This window comes from Salvelinus sp. IW2-2015, linkage group LG13 (genome assembly GCF_002910315.2).
Source record: "Salvelinus sp. IW2-2015 linkage group LG13, ASM291031v2, whole genome shotgun sequence".
In the NCBI taxonomy this organism is placed as follows: Eukaryota; Metazoa; Chordata; class Actinopteri; order Salmoniformes; family Salmonidae; genus Salvelinus; species Salvelinus sp. IW2-2015.
The window spans coordinates 3,359,936-3,369,650 of NC_036853.1; the positions used below are offsets into that span (position 1 = coordinate 3,359,936).

The window sequence follows — 9,715 nt, forward strand, 5'->3', positions numbered from 1 at the left end:
TGGGCTGTTTTTGTGATGCCATGCTGAAGGATAAACAAATGCAATTGAATCCAAAAGTCTCTTTCCCTGCTAATATACAGCAACATTCTTATTCTACTAAGAACTACTGCTTGATCTGGGATGTATGAGAAAAATCTCAAATGTACTGAGAAACTTGAATTGTGCTGAAAGGAAGATGTGTTCCCTTGTTTGGGAGATGTGTACTGTTGGTCAGCGTTTTACGCTCTGCCTGCATGCATTGCCCCAATGTTTGACTCAAACACTGTCTTGCCTAGTTTGGCAGAGTGCACCTCAGCATTTGCTGTCTCAACAGCAGGGGATACCTTGAAGGTTCACATGTCAAGTCGCTGAATGTCAAAATAGACTACCAGGGGACAGTCTAAGACAAAAAACACAGAGAGCATCTCTGATTTCTCTTTTAGTCTTGCTTGTTCTTTGCTTGGAGAGACTGCTAAGGCATTAGGGTATGGCCTCTCCCATTCACCAATAAAAATGTATTTACAGCTAGCAATTATTAAAACTTGGTTACATTACGCACCAGAATAATTGATTGCTCCACAATTGTATTGATGCATCAGAGGGTATGGGAAGGGGGTGTAACATTTCAAAGTGGTCTGTGAACATTTGTATTGTGTTGATAAATGAATATAGAGATAGGTAATGTCATTGATTCTCCGTATAATCACCAGTAAGTTCACAGATGTATTTTTCAAGGGGCTGTTTCATAATCAAACTCAGTTCTCTCCAAGCCCTCTGATTAAAGTATTATGGCAGCTTTCGTCAGGGTGGACAAAAGGCCGCACATTAATTATATTGTAATTGCTGAATATAAATTCATCAGCTGTAACATGTATGTGTGAGATTAACAGAGTGTGTGTGCATTAGCCCGGGCCTATTATAAATGAGCTGTATCTCTGGCTAGCATGGGAGCAGGGGAGCAGGGGAGCACCAACCTAATCCTTGAGGGCTGGTTCAGCTCTCCGTGGCACTTAATGGATCAATTAGAGTCATCGATTGGCTTGAGAGTCCACCCACCTGTTTTCTTGGGTCAGAATCAGATGCTGAGTTCACAGATACTGAGTGCAGAGTAATGTTACACCAGTGGTTCTCAAACCTCTCCTCGGGGACCCCAGATATTTKAAGATTTTGTTGTAGCCCTGAACTACCTGATTCACTAGTTGACAAGTTGAATCAGGTGCGTTAGCTCTAGAATAAATAAAATACATGGAACGATTGGACAACCACTGTGTTATACAGCGCAGGCAGAAATGTAATAAGTAGAATGGACATACCACTCTGTAGTACATAGTGCAGGGTGGAATGCTGACTTTAAGGTAGCGGTTGGCATCCTCTGGTCTCACATCAGGCTGCCTGTCCTGTGTTTCTACTCTCCCCCTGAACATTCAGGAGAGTCCAGAGCAGAAAGGAAGAGTGGAAAACGAGCGGTGCTCGTTCCATACAGAACCCTCTACAGAGGGTTCTACTTGGAACCCAAAAGGGTTCTATCTGGAACCAAAAAGGGTTCTCCTATGGGGACAGCCAAATAACCCCTTTGGAACCCTTTTTTCTAAGATTGTATCTCCTGTGTTTTGTTAGCCCTGAAATAGGTTGAAGGGATTTTCCTGTATGAGAGTCTCCCTTTGGGTCTGTCAACAGTTCCAGACTTCCAGCTGCAGCCCTAGAGCAGGCTTGGGTTAATCCCAAATAAATACAGGGTTTAACAGGCATCCAATTAACAACTAAACCAGCACCATATTACAGAAAAACATCAATACCAGCTTTACAATGACACCTATAGCTCTTGCACCAATAGAAGTAAGCATAGCAATCTCATTTCACTCCTGGCTAAGCACCCAAAAATAATTGATGATAATATGCTGTGGGCTAATTCACCATTAATAGACATGCTGCTAACTTCCTACATTCAATTACATGTGATACCCATCTTTTTCTCTTAGGCGGTAAAATGTTGAGCGAGCCTACAAAACTGTAAATAATTCCAAGTGAATTGTGAGCCCGAATAAACAAGTGATGATGTGCATCTATTTATCAAAGCACGTTAGCTTGATTGGCATGCACTAAGTGCAGTGACCCAGTCCATCACAGCAACCCCCTGCACACCATCACTGTAATGCCTGCTCAGGCAGGTTTCCTTGCCAAAGCAATGTAATCTCTATGTAAATGGTGTAAGCAAGCAACAGTAATCATGAGAAATGGCTGCAATATTTCCTTTAAAGGTGTGGATTAATAATGACGAGGTGCTTGGGGAACACTGGAGACGGTCTCTTGAACAGCGGGGAAGAGCAGCTGTACCTCCCTGTGTATATTGTTCTCTATAATGAATGTGTTTTTTTAACGTTGTTCGTCTCCTTTCAACACATGTAAATTTCATCATTTAGAGATATGACATTCATAGCTCTGCAAGTTAAGTCATCTGTGATTTATCGTATATTGTATCATCTGTGATTTATCATGTATTGTATCGTCTGTGATTAACCGTTTACGACCTGAGATTCACAGCATGAGGATGAGGTGCCGGTGGGTTGRATGCCTTTTGCTGTTCTTGGTGTTGAAGGGGATATCTTGCTGGGATATCTTACTTCCCAAATACAGGTGTGCCAAGCTTATATCGTCATACCCAAGAAGACTTGATGCTGTAATTGCTGCCAAAGGTGCTTCAACAAAGTACTGAGTAAAGAGTCTGAATACTTATGTAAATGTAATATTTACGTTCTTTATTTTTTATACATGTGCTATAAAAAAAAAAAAAAAACTGTTTGTCATGATGGATTATCGTGTGTAGATTGACGGAGGGAAAAAAATGATTTAATTCATTTTAGAATAAGGTTATAACGTAACAAAATGTGGAAAAAGTCAAGGGGTCTGAATACTTTCCGAATGCACTGTTCAAGATCTTCTACTGTAGTCTTTCAGTGGGAAAAAGAAAAGGATGAGTGTCGGCTACACTGTAAAGGTTCACCTGTTTAAATAAAGCCTCATATGACCATTGCTGTACTTACTGTATGTTAATCACAGGCATGGCCTTATTCATGAATACATCCAATTGTGAATATGACCGAATGGCACTATATCAAAGAAATATGCATGCTAAAGCAATGTTTAATTCATATACAGTATGAACGGTGAGAAGAGTACCAGAAGTGGACTGGCCACCCTGTTGACTGATGGTCTATGGGGAGCAAGTCTAAAGACTAGATCAGAGGAGGATCCCAGGAGCAGTGTCACTCTCAACCCCTCTGGAGCCTGATCTTCATGAAACAGGGACAGATACCCATACTGTGGCATTGGGATAGACTTTCAGACAAACAGCGCAGTATTTCGATGTGTTAACCGCCAGGTTAAAGAGCGTGTTGGCCTGCACTCACTGTGATGCTCATGCTGCAGAGAAATACAGTTGAGGGCCAATGGAGTCTTGAGAGCTCAGTACGTGTTATAAATGCTACATACAGGAAGCTTTCTTGTTTAGCAATAGCAAATGTTGATCAATTATTGAATGTATGTCCATTTTGTTTCAGATAGGGTCTAGTTTACTATGCCTTCGATTACTAGTAATTGCTTCTTCTTTATCCTCAGACAGAATAGTGGTGAGGAGGAGTCTGCCCTGAAGCGAATTCACCATACATTTTCTGTATTCAGGGTTCACTCAAATATCCTTTTAAGCTTTGTTTTACTATTGACAGTTACTTCTGATTTCGGGATTGTATATTGATTTGCTCTCCTTAAATGTTAGTCATCTAATTTATTTGTTTCAGTCTCTGAATTGTTTAATAAAACTTTTCGCCGCCAGCTCCTTATATCAGGGCATAAAAACTACAATCTGTCTCCTGAATTAGCCTAGTGTGCATGTACAACCAGCTATATCCTGTCCCGAGCTCATTTTCCCTGGCTAAACTAGCTGAACTATGCTAGTTTTCGTCCTCATTGCCAAACTTCATAAATACTGCACCCTCAACTTCAGTACTCCTTTGCTAGTTATACAACCATGTAACTAAGGAATTAGCTAGAAAGAAACTTGAAAAGTATGTATTGATTTATTGCTTTGTTGAATAGTCATGTCTGGTTTGAAATATCTGACAACGGTGGCAAAGGATATCATTGCTACATAAGTTCAGTTTTGAGATCCACTGGCATCATTGACGTGGGATAGCTGAAAGTTTCCGACTGGTCTTGGAACTGTGACAAGAGGCAGCCTCTCCCTGATTGGTTCGATGGGACATGTAGTGATTTTACCAACATAGCCAGATATGTATTTGTATTTTTGTATTTGTATTTATTAGGGATCCCCATTAGATGGTGCCAAGGCAGCAGCTACTCTTCCTAGGGTCCAAAYATATTAAAGCACTTATATTACATATGAATCAAAAGATAAAATAGTACATCATAACATTATTACACTACTACATACAGTTGAAGTCGGAAGTTTACATACACTTAGGTTGGAGTCATTAAAAGCCATTTTCAACCACTCCACAAATTTCTTCTTAACAAACTGTAGTTTTGGCAAGTCGGTTAGGACATCTACTTTGTCCATGAAACACAAGTCATTTTTCCAACAATTGCTCACATAGATTATTTCACTTATAATTCACTGTATTACAATTCCAGTGGGTCAGAAGTTTATATACACTAAGTTGACTGTGCCTTTAAACAGCTTGGAAAATTCCAGAAAATTATGTCATGGCATTAGAAGCTTATGATAGGCTAATTGACATCATTTGAGTCAATTGGAGGTGTACCTGTGAATGAATTTCAAGGCCTACCTTCAAACTCAGTGCCTCTTTGCTTGACATCATGGGAAAATCAAAAGAAATCAGCCGAGACCTCAAAAAAAAATGGTAGACCTCCACAAGTCTGGTTCATCCTTTGGAGCAATTTCCAAACGCCTGAAGTTACCACGTTCACATGTACAAACAATAGTACGCAAGTATAAACACCATGGGACCATGGGACATGTTCTGTCTCCTAGAGATGAATGTACTTGCAAATCAATCCCAGAACAACAGCAAAGGACCTTGTGAAGATGCTGGAGGAAACAGGTACAAAGTATCTATATCCCTGTCTCTTATACACATCTAGATGTGTATAAGAGACAGGTTTGGCCATGTGACCATTATGTTTGGAGGAAAAGGGGGGAGGAAAAAGGGGTATGCTTGCAAGCCGAAGAACACCATCCCAACCGTGAAGCACAGGGGTGGCAGCATCATGTTGTGGGGGTGCTTTGCTGCAGGAGGGACTAGTGCACTTCACAAAATAGATGGAAACATGAGGAAGAAAAATTATGTGGAGATATTGAAGCAACATCTCAAGACATCAGTCAGGAAGTTGAAGCTTGGTCACAAATGGGTCTTCCAAATGGACAATGACCCCAAGCATACTTCCAAGTTGTGGCAAAATGGCTTAAGGACAACAAAGTCAAGATATTGGAGTGTATATCACAAAGCCCTGATCTCAATCCTATAGAAAGTTTGTGGGCAGGACTGAAAAAGCGTGTGCGAGCAAGGAGGCCTACAAACCTGACTCAGTTACACTAGCTCTGTCAGGAGGAATGGGACAAAAATTCACCCAACTTATTGTGGGAAGCTTATGGAAGGCAACCCGAAACTTTTGACCCAAGTTAAACAATTTAAAGACAATGCTACCAAATACTAATTGAGTGTATGTAAACTTCTGACCCACTGGGAATGTGATGAAAAAGCTTAAATAAATCATTCTCTCTACTATTATTCTGACATTTCACATTCTTAAAATAAAGTCGTGATCCTAACTGACCTAAGACAGGAACTTTTTTACTAGGATTAAATGTCAGGAATTGTGAAAAACTGAGTTTAAATGTATTTGGCTAAGGTGTATGTAAACTTCCGACTTCAACTGTATATACAATACAAAATGTTTGATACCACCATACAACAATATCACAATGTATGTGTGTGCATATGTCTTTACCTTTGTGTGTGTCGCTCTTCAGAGTCCCCGTAGTTCCATAAGGTGTATTTTTACCTGTTTTTTAAATCTGATTCTACTGCTGGCATGGCTCTATGTAGTACTGTGCACCTCCCATAGTCTGTTCTGGACTTTGGGACTGTGACGAGAACTCTAGTGGAATGTCTTGTGGGAGGAATGCATGGGTGTCTGAGTATTTTAAACAGACAGCTCGGCACATTCAGCTTGTCAACACCTCTTATAAAAACAAGTTGTGATGAAGTCTCTCTTCCACTTTGAGCCATAAGAGATTGACATGCATGTTATTAATGTTAGCTCTCTGTGTACTTTTAAAACTTCTTATGGCTGCAATCCCGTTAACGGGATTGATATGACAACAGCCAGTGAAAGTGCAGGGCGCCAAATTCAAACAGAAATCTCATAATTAAAATTCCTCAAACATACATGTATTTTATACCATTTTAAAGGTAATCTTGTTGTTAATCCCACCACAGTGTCCGATTTCAAAAAGGCTTTACAGCGAAAGCACCACAAACGATTATGTTAGGTCACCGCCAAATCACAGAAAAACACAGCCATTTTTCCAGCCAAAGACAGGAGTCACAAAAAGCTGAAATAGAGATAAAATGAATCACTAACCTTCGATGATCTTCATCAGATGACAATCATAGGACTTCATGTTGCACAATACATTTATGTTTTGTTCGGTAAAGTTCATGTTTATATAAAAAAATCTCAGTATACATTGGCGCGTTATGTTCAGTAGTTCCAAAAACATCCGGTGATTTTGCAGAGAGCCACATCAATTTCCATAAATACTCATAATAAACGTTGATCAAAGATCAAGTGTTATACATGGAATTTTAGATCCCCTTCTCCTTAATGCAACCGCTGTGTCAGATTTCAAAAAAGCTTTACGGAAAAAGCAGACCATACAATAATCTGAGGTCGGCGCTCAGAGCCCAATCAAGACAAAAATATATCCGCCATATTGTGCAGTCAACAGAAGTCAGAAATAACATTATAAATATTCACTTACCTTAGATGATCTTCATCAGAATGCACTCCCAGGAATCCCAGTTCCACAATAAATGTTTGATTTGTTCGGTAATGTTCATCATTTATGGCCAAATAGCTACTTTCGTTAGCGCGTTTGGTAAACAAATCCAAAGTCACGAAGCGCGTTCACTAAAAGCAGACGAAATGTCAAAAAGTTCAGTTACAGTCAGTAGAAACATGCCAAACGATGTATTGAATCAATCTTTAGGATGTTTTTAACATAAATCTTCAATAATGTTCCAACCAAAGAATTCCTTTGTCTTCAGAAGTGTTATACTCACAGACAATATTTGGACAGTTTTGGAAACTTTGGAGTGTTTTCTATCCTAATCTGTAAATTATATGCATATTCTACGATCTGGACCTGAGAAATAGTCCGTTTACCTTGGGAACGTTATTTAAAAAAATATATATATAATCTGACCCCTAGCGTCTTATGACCCTTAAGAAGGCAGAGCAGCGATTTATTATCAACAGACAGCATTACTCTGAGCAGTTTAGTCACATCAACTTGCTCAATTTCCACATTACATTGTGTAGTTGAGGTTTAGGGTTTATTAAATGATTTGTCCCAAATACAATGCTTTTAGTTTTGGAAATATTTAGGACTAAYTTATTCCTTGGACACAGTCTTGTACCCTTAACCTTTTTTCAACTGACTATCATATTGTTTGTTTAAATTTGACTTCATTGCTATAATGGGTAATCCAGGAATGTCACGAGTTAATTGACACAAGAAAACTGTACAGATCGCAATGGCTGCAATGAATTGCAAAATTACTTCCGGGGTCCACATAGCTCCTCCTCCTCCTTACCACTCTATATAGAATAAATGTAGTACTCATTATAATACACAAAAACGACTTCAGAAACACTGTGGAGACAGGTTGACATACTGTAGCATTTTTTTTTTAAATTGCAGTCTCATCCCATCATAGACCCCCTGCCACTTGCCTGATTAAAAGTGGGTAGTCTAGAAGTCCCTGCCCCGCATCGCTGAGCTAGCTGGCTCTAATCAACTGGGCTCACAATCAATTATCTACACCTGGAACATAACTGCAGGACTGCAGGCTTCTCTCCAGACCCGAGGGCCTCGGATGAAAAGCGTATCTCCTCATGTTAAAAGTCGGTAATGACTCCATCAGTATTACACAGAGAAAAATAACCTCCCACAGGATAAATACAGATAGTAACTGTAATCGTGTCTCGCTGCCAGGCTGGTTAAAATGATGGCAAACTTTCAAAAGGGGCTGAGTTTCTGACCTCATTGGCAGGGATAAACTGTCATGGATTATGAACCCATTTACATAATATCATGGAAAATGGAATTTAGTTTCCAGAACCACCTCGTTTGAGCTACCATATATTTTGTACAGCAGAACCACTAACACCCATGTAAAAAATAACAAAATGTCTTTAAGAAATAATTTCTAAAGCCTGGTAATCCTATTAGGGTTAGATTAAGTATATTTTCTCCCCGTGTACCTTTGATGTTTGAAACTTATTTTTGCCAACAGCTCCTACTTCCTTCCCCCCTGTGCTAACACTTTGCCCACCTGGGGTTGGCCCAGTCAAGCTGTTTCCACGGAAACCGCTCAGTGTGACAGATTATGTCATTATTGAGACTGCAAAATTGGAAGGAACAACTTCCCCTTGACTGTAGGGGTCAGCAAATCCCAAACATGCTCAGATCATACCAATGAGGTCCAGATGTGTGGATCGGTAGTGGAGTGGTTGTGGAGCAGTAGTGCTTTTGGTAGTGTAGTGGTAGTGGTTGTGGTACTGGTAGTTGCTGTGGTAGTGGAGCATTAGTRGTTGTGGTAGTGGTAGTGGTATTGGAGCGGTAGTGGTGGTGGTAATAGGTAATGGATGTGGTAGTGGTTGTGGTAATGGTTGTGGTAGCAGAGCAGTTGTGGTTGTGGTTTAGGGAGTGTGGTAGTGTTTGTAGTAGCAGTAGTGGTTGTGGTAGTTGTTGTGATAATGGAGCGGTAGTGGTTGTGGTAATGTTTATGGTGGTGGATTGGTGGTGATAGTGGAGCGGTGGAGGTTGCGTAGCGATTGTAGTAGTGGAGCGCTAGTGGCAGTGGTTGTTATAGTGTTTGAAACGGAGGTGGAGCGGTAGTGGTAGTGGTTGTGGTAGGTGGAGCGCTTGTGGTAGTGGGGGTGGTAGTGGAGTAGTAGTGGTAGGGGTTTTGGTAGTCCTAGTGGTTGTGGTAGTGGAGCGGTAGTGGTTGTGGGAACTGTTGTGGTCTTGGTTGTGGTATGGAACGGTAGTGGTTGTGGTAGGTGGATTGGTTGTGGTTGTGGTAAGTGGTGGTGGAGCGTTAGTGGTTGTGGTAGTGGAGTGGTAGTGGTAGTGGGGGTGGTTGTGGTTGTGGTTGTGGTTGTCGAGGTTTGGTTGTGGTAGTGGTTGTGGTTTTGGTAGTAGAGCGGTAGTGGTTGTGGTAGTGGTAGTGTAGCGGTTGTGGTTTTGGTAGTGCAGCATTAGTGGTTGTGGTGGTGGTAGTGCATCGGTAGTGGTAGTGGTTTTGGTTGTGCTAATGGAGCTGTAGTGGTTGTGAATTTGGAATGGTAGTGGTTGTGGTTATAGTTGTAGTGGAGCGGTAGTAGTTGTGGTTGTAGTTGTAGTGGAGCGGTAGTTGTGGTGGTTGTGGAGCGGTAGTTGTGGTTGTAGTGGAGCGGTAGTTGTGGTGGT

At 40.8% G+C, this 9,715-nt stretch overlaps 1 protein-coding gene across 2 annotated transcripts in view; it reads left to right on the forward strand.

Annotated features, from left to right (window-relative positions):
* Nucleotides 1-9,715, forward strand: part of LOC111971979 (metabotropic glutamate receptor 8) — a 200,606-nt gene that overhangs the window by 80,065 nt on the left and 110,826 nt on the right. The window lies entirely within an intron of this gene.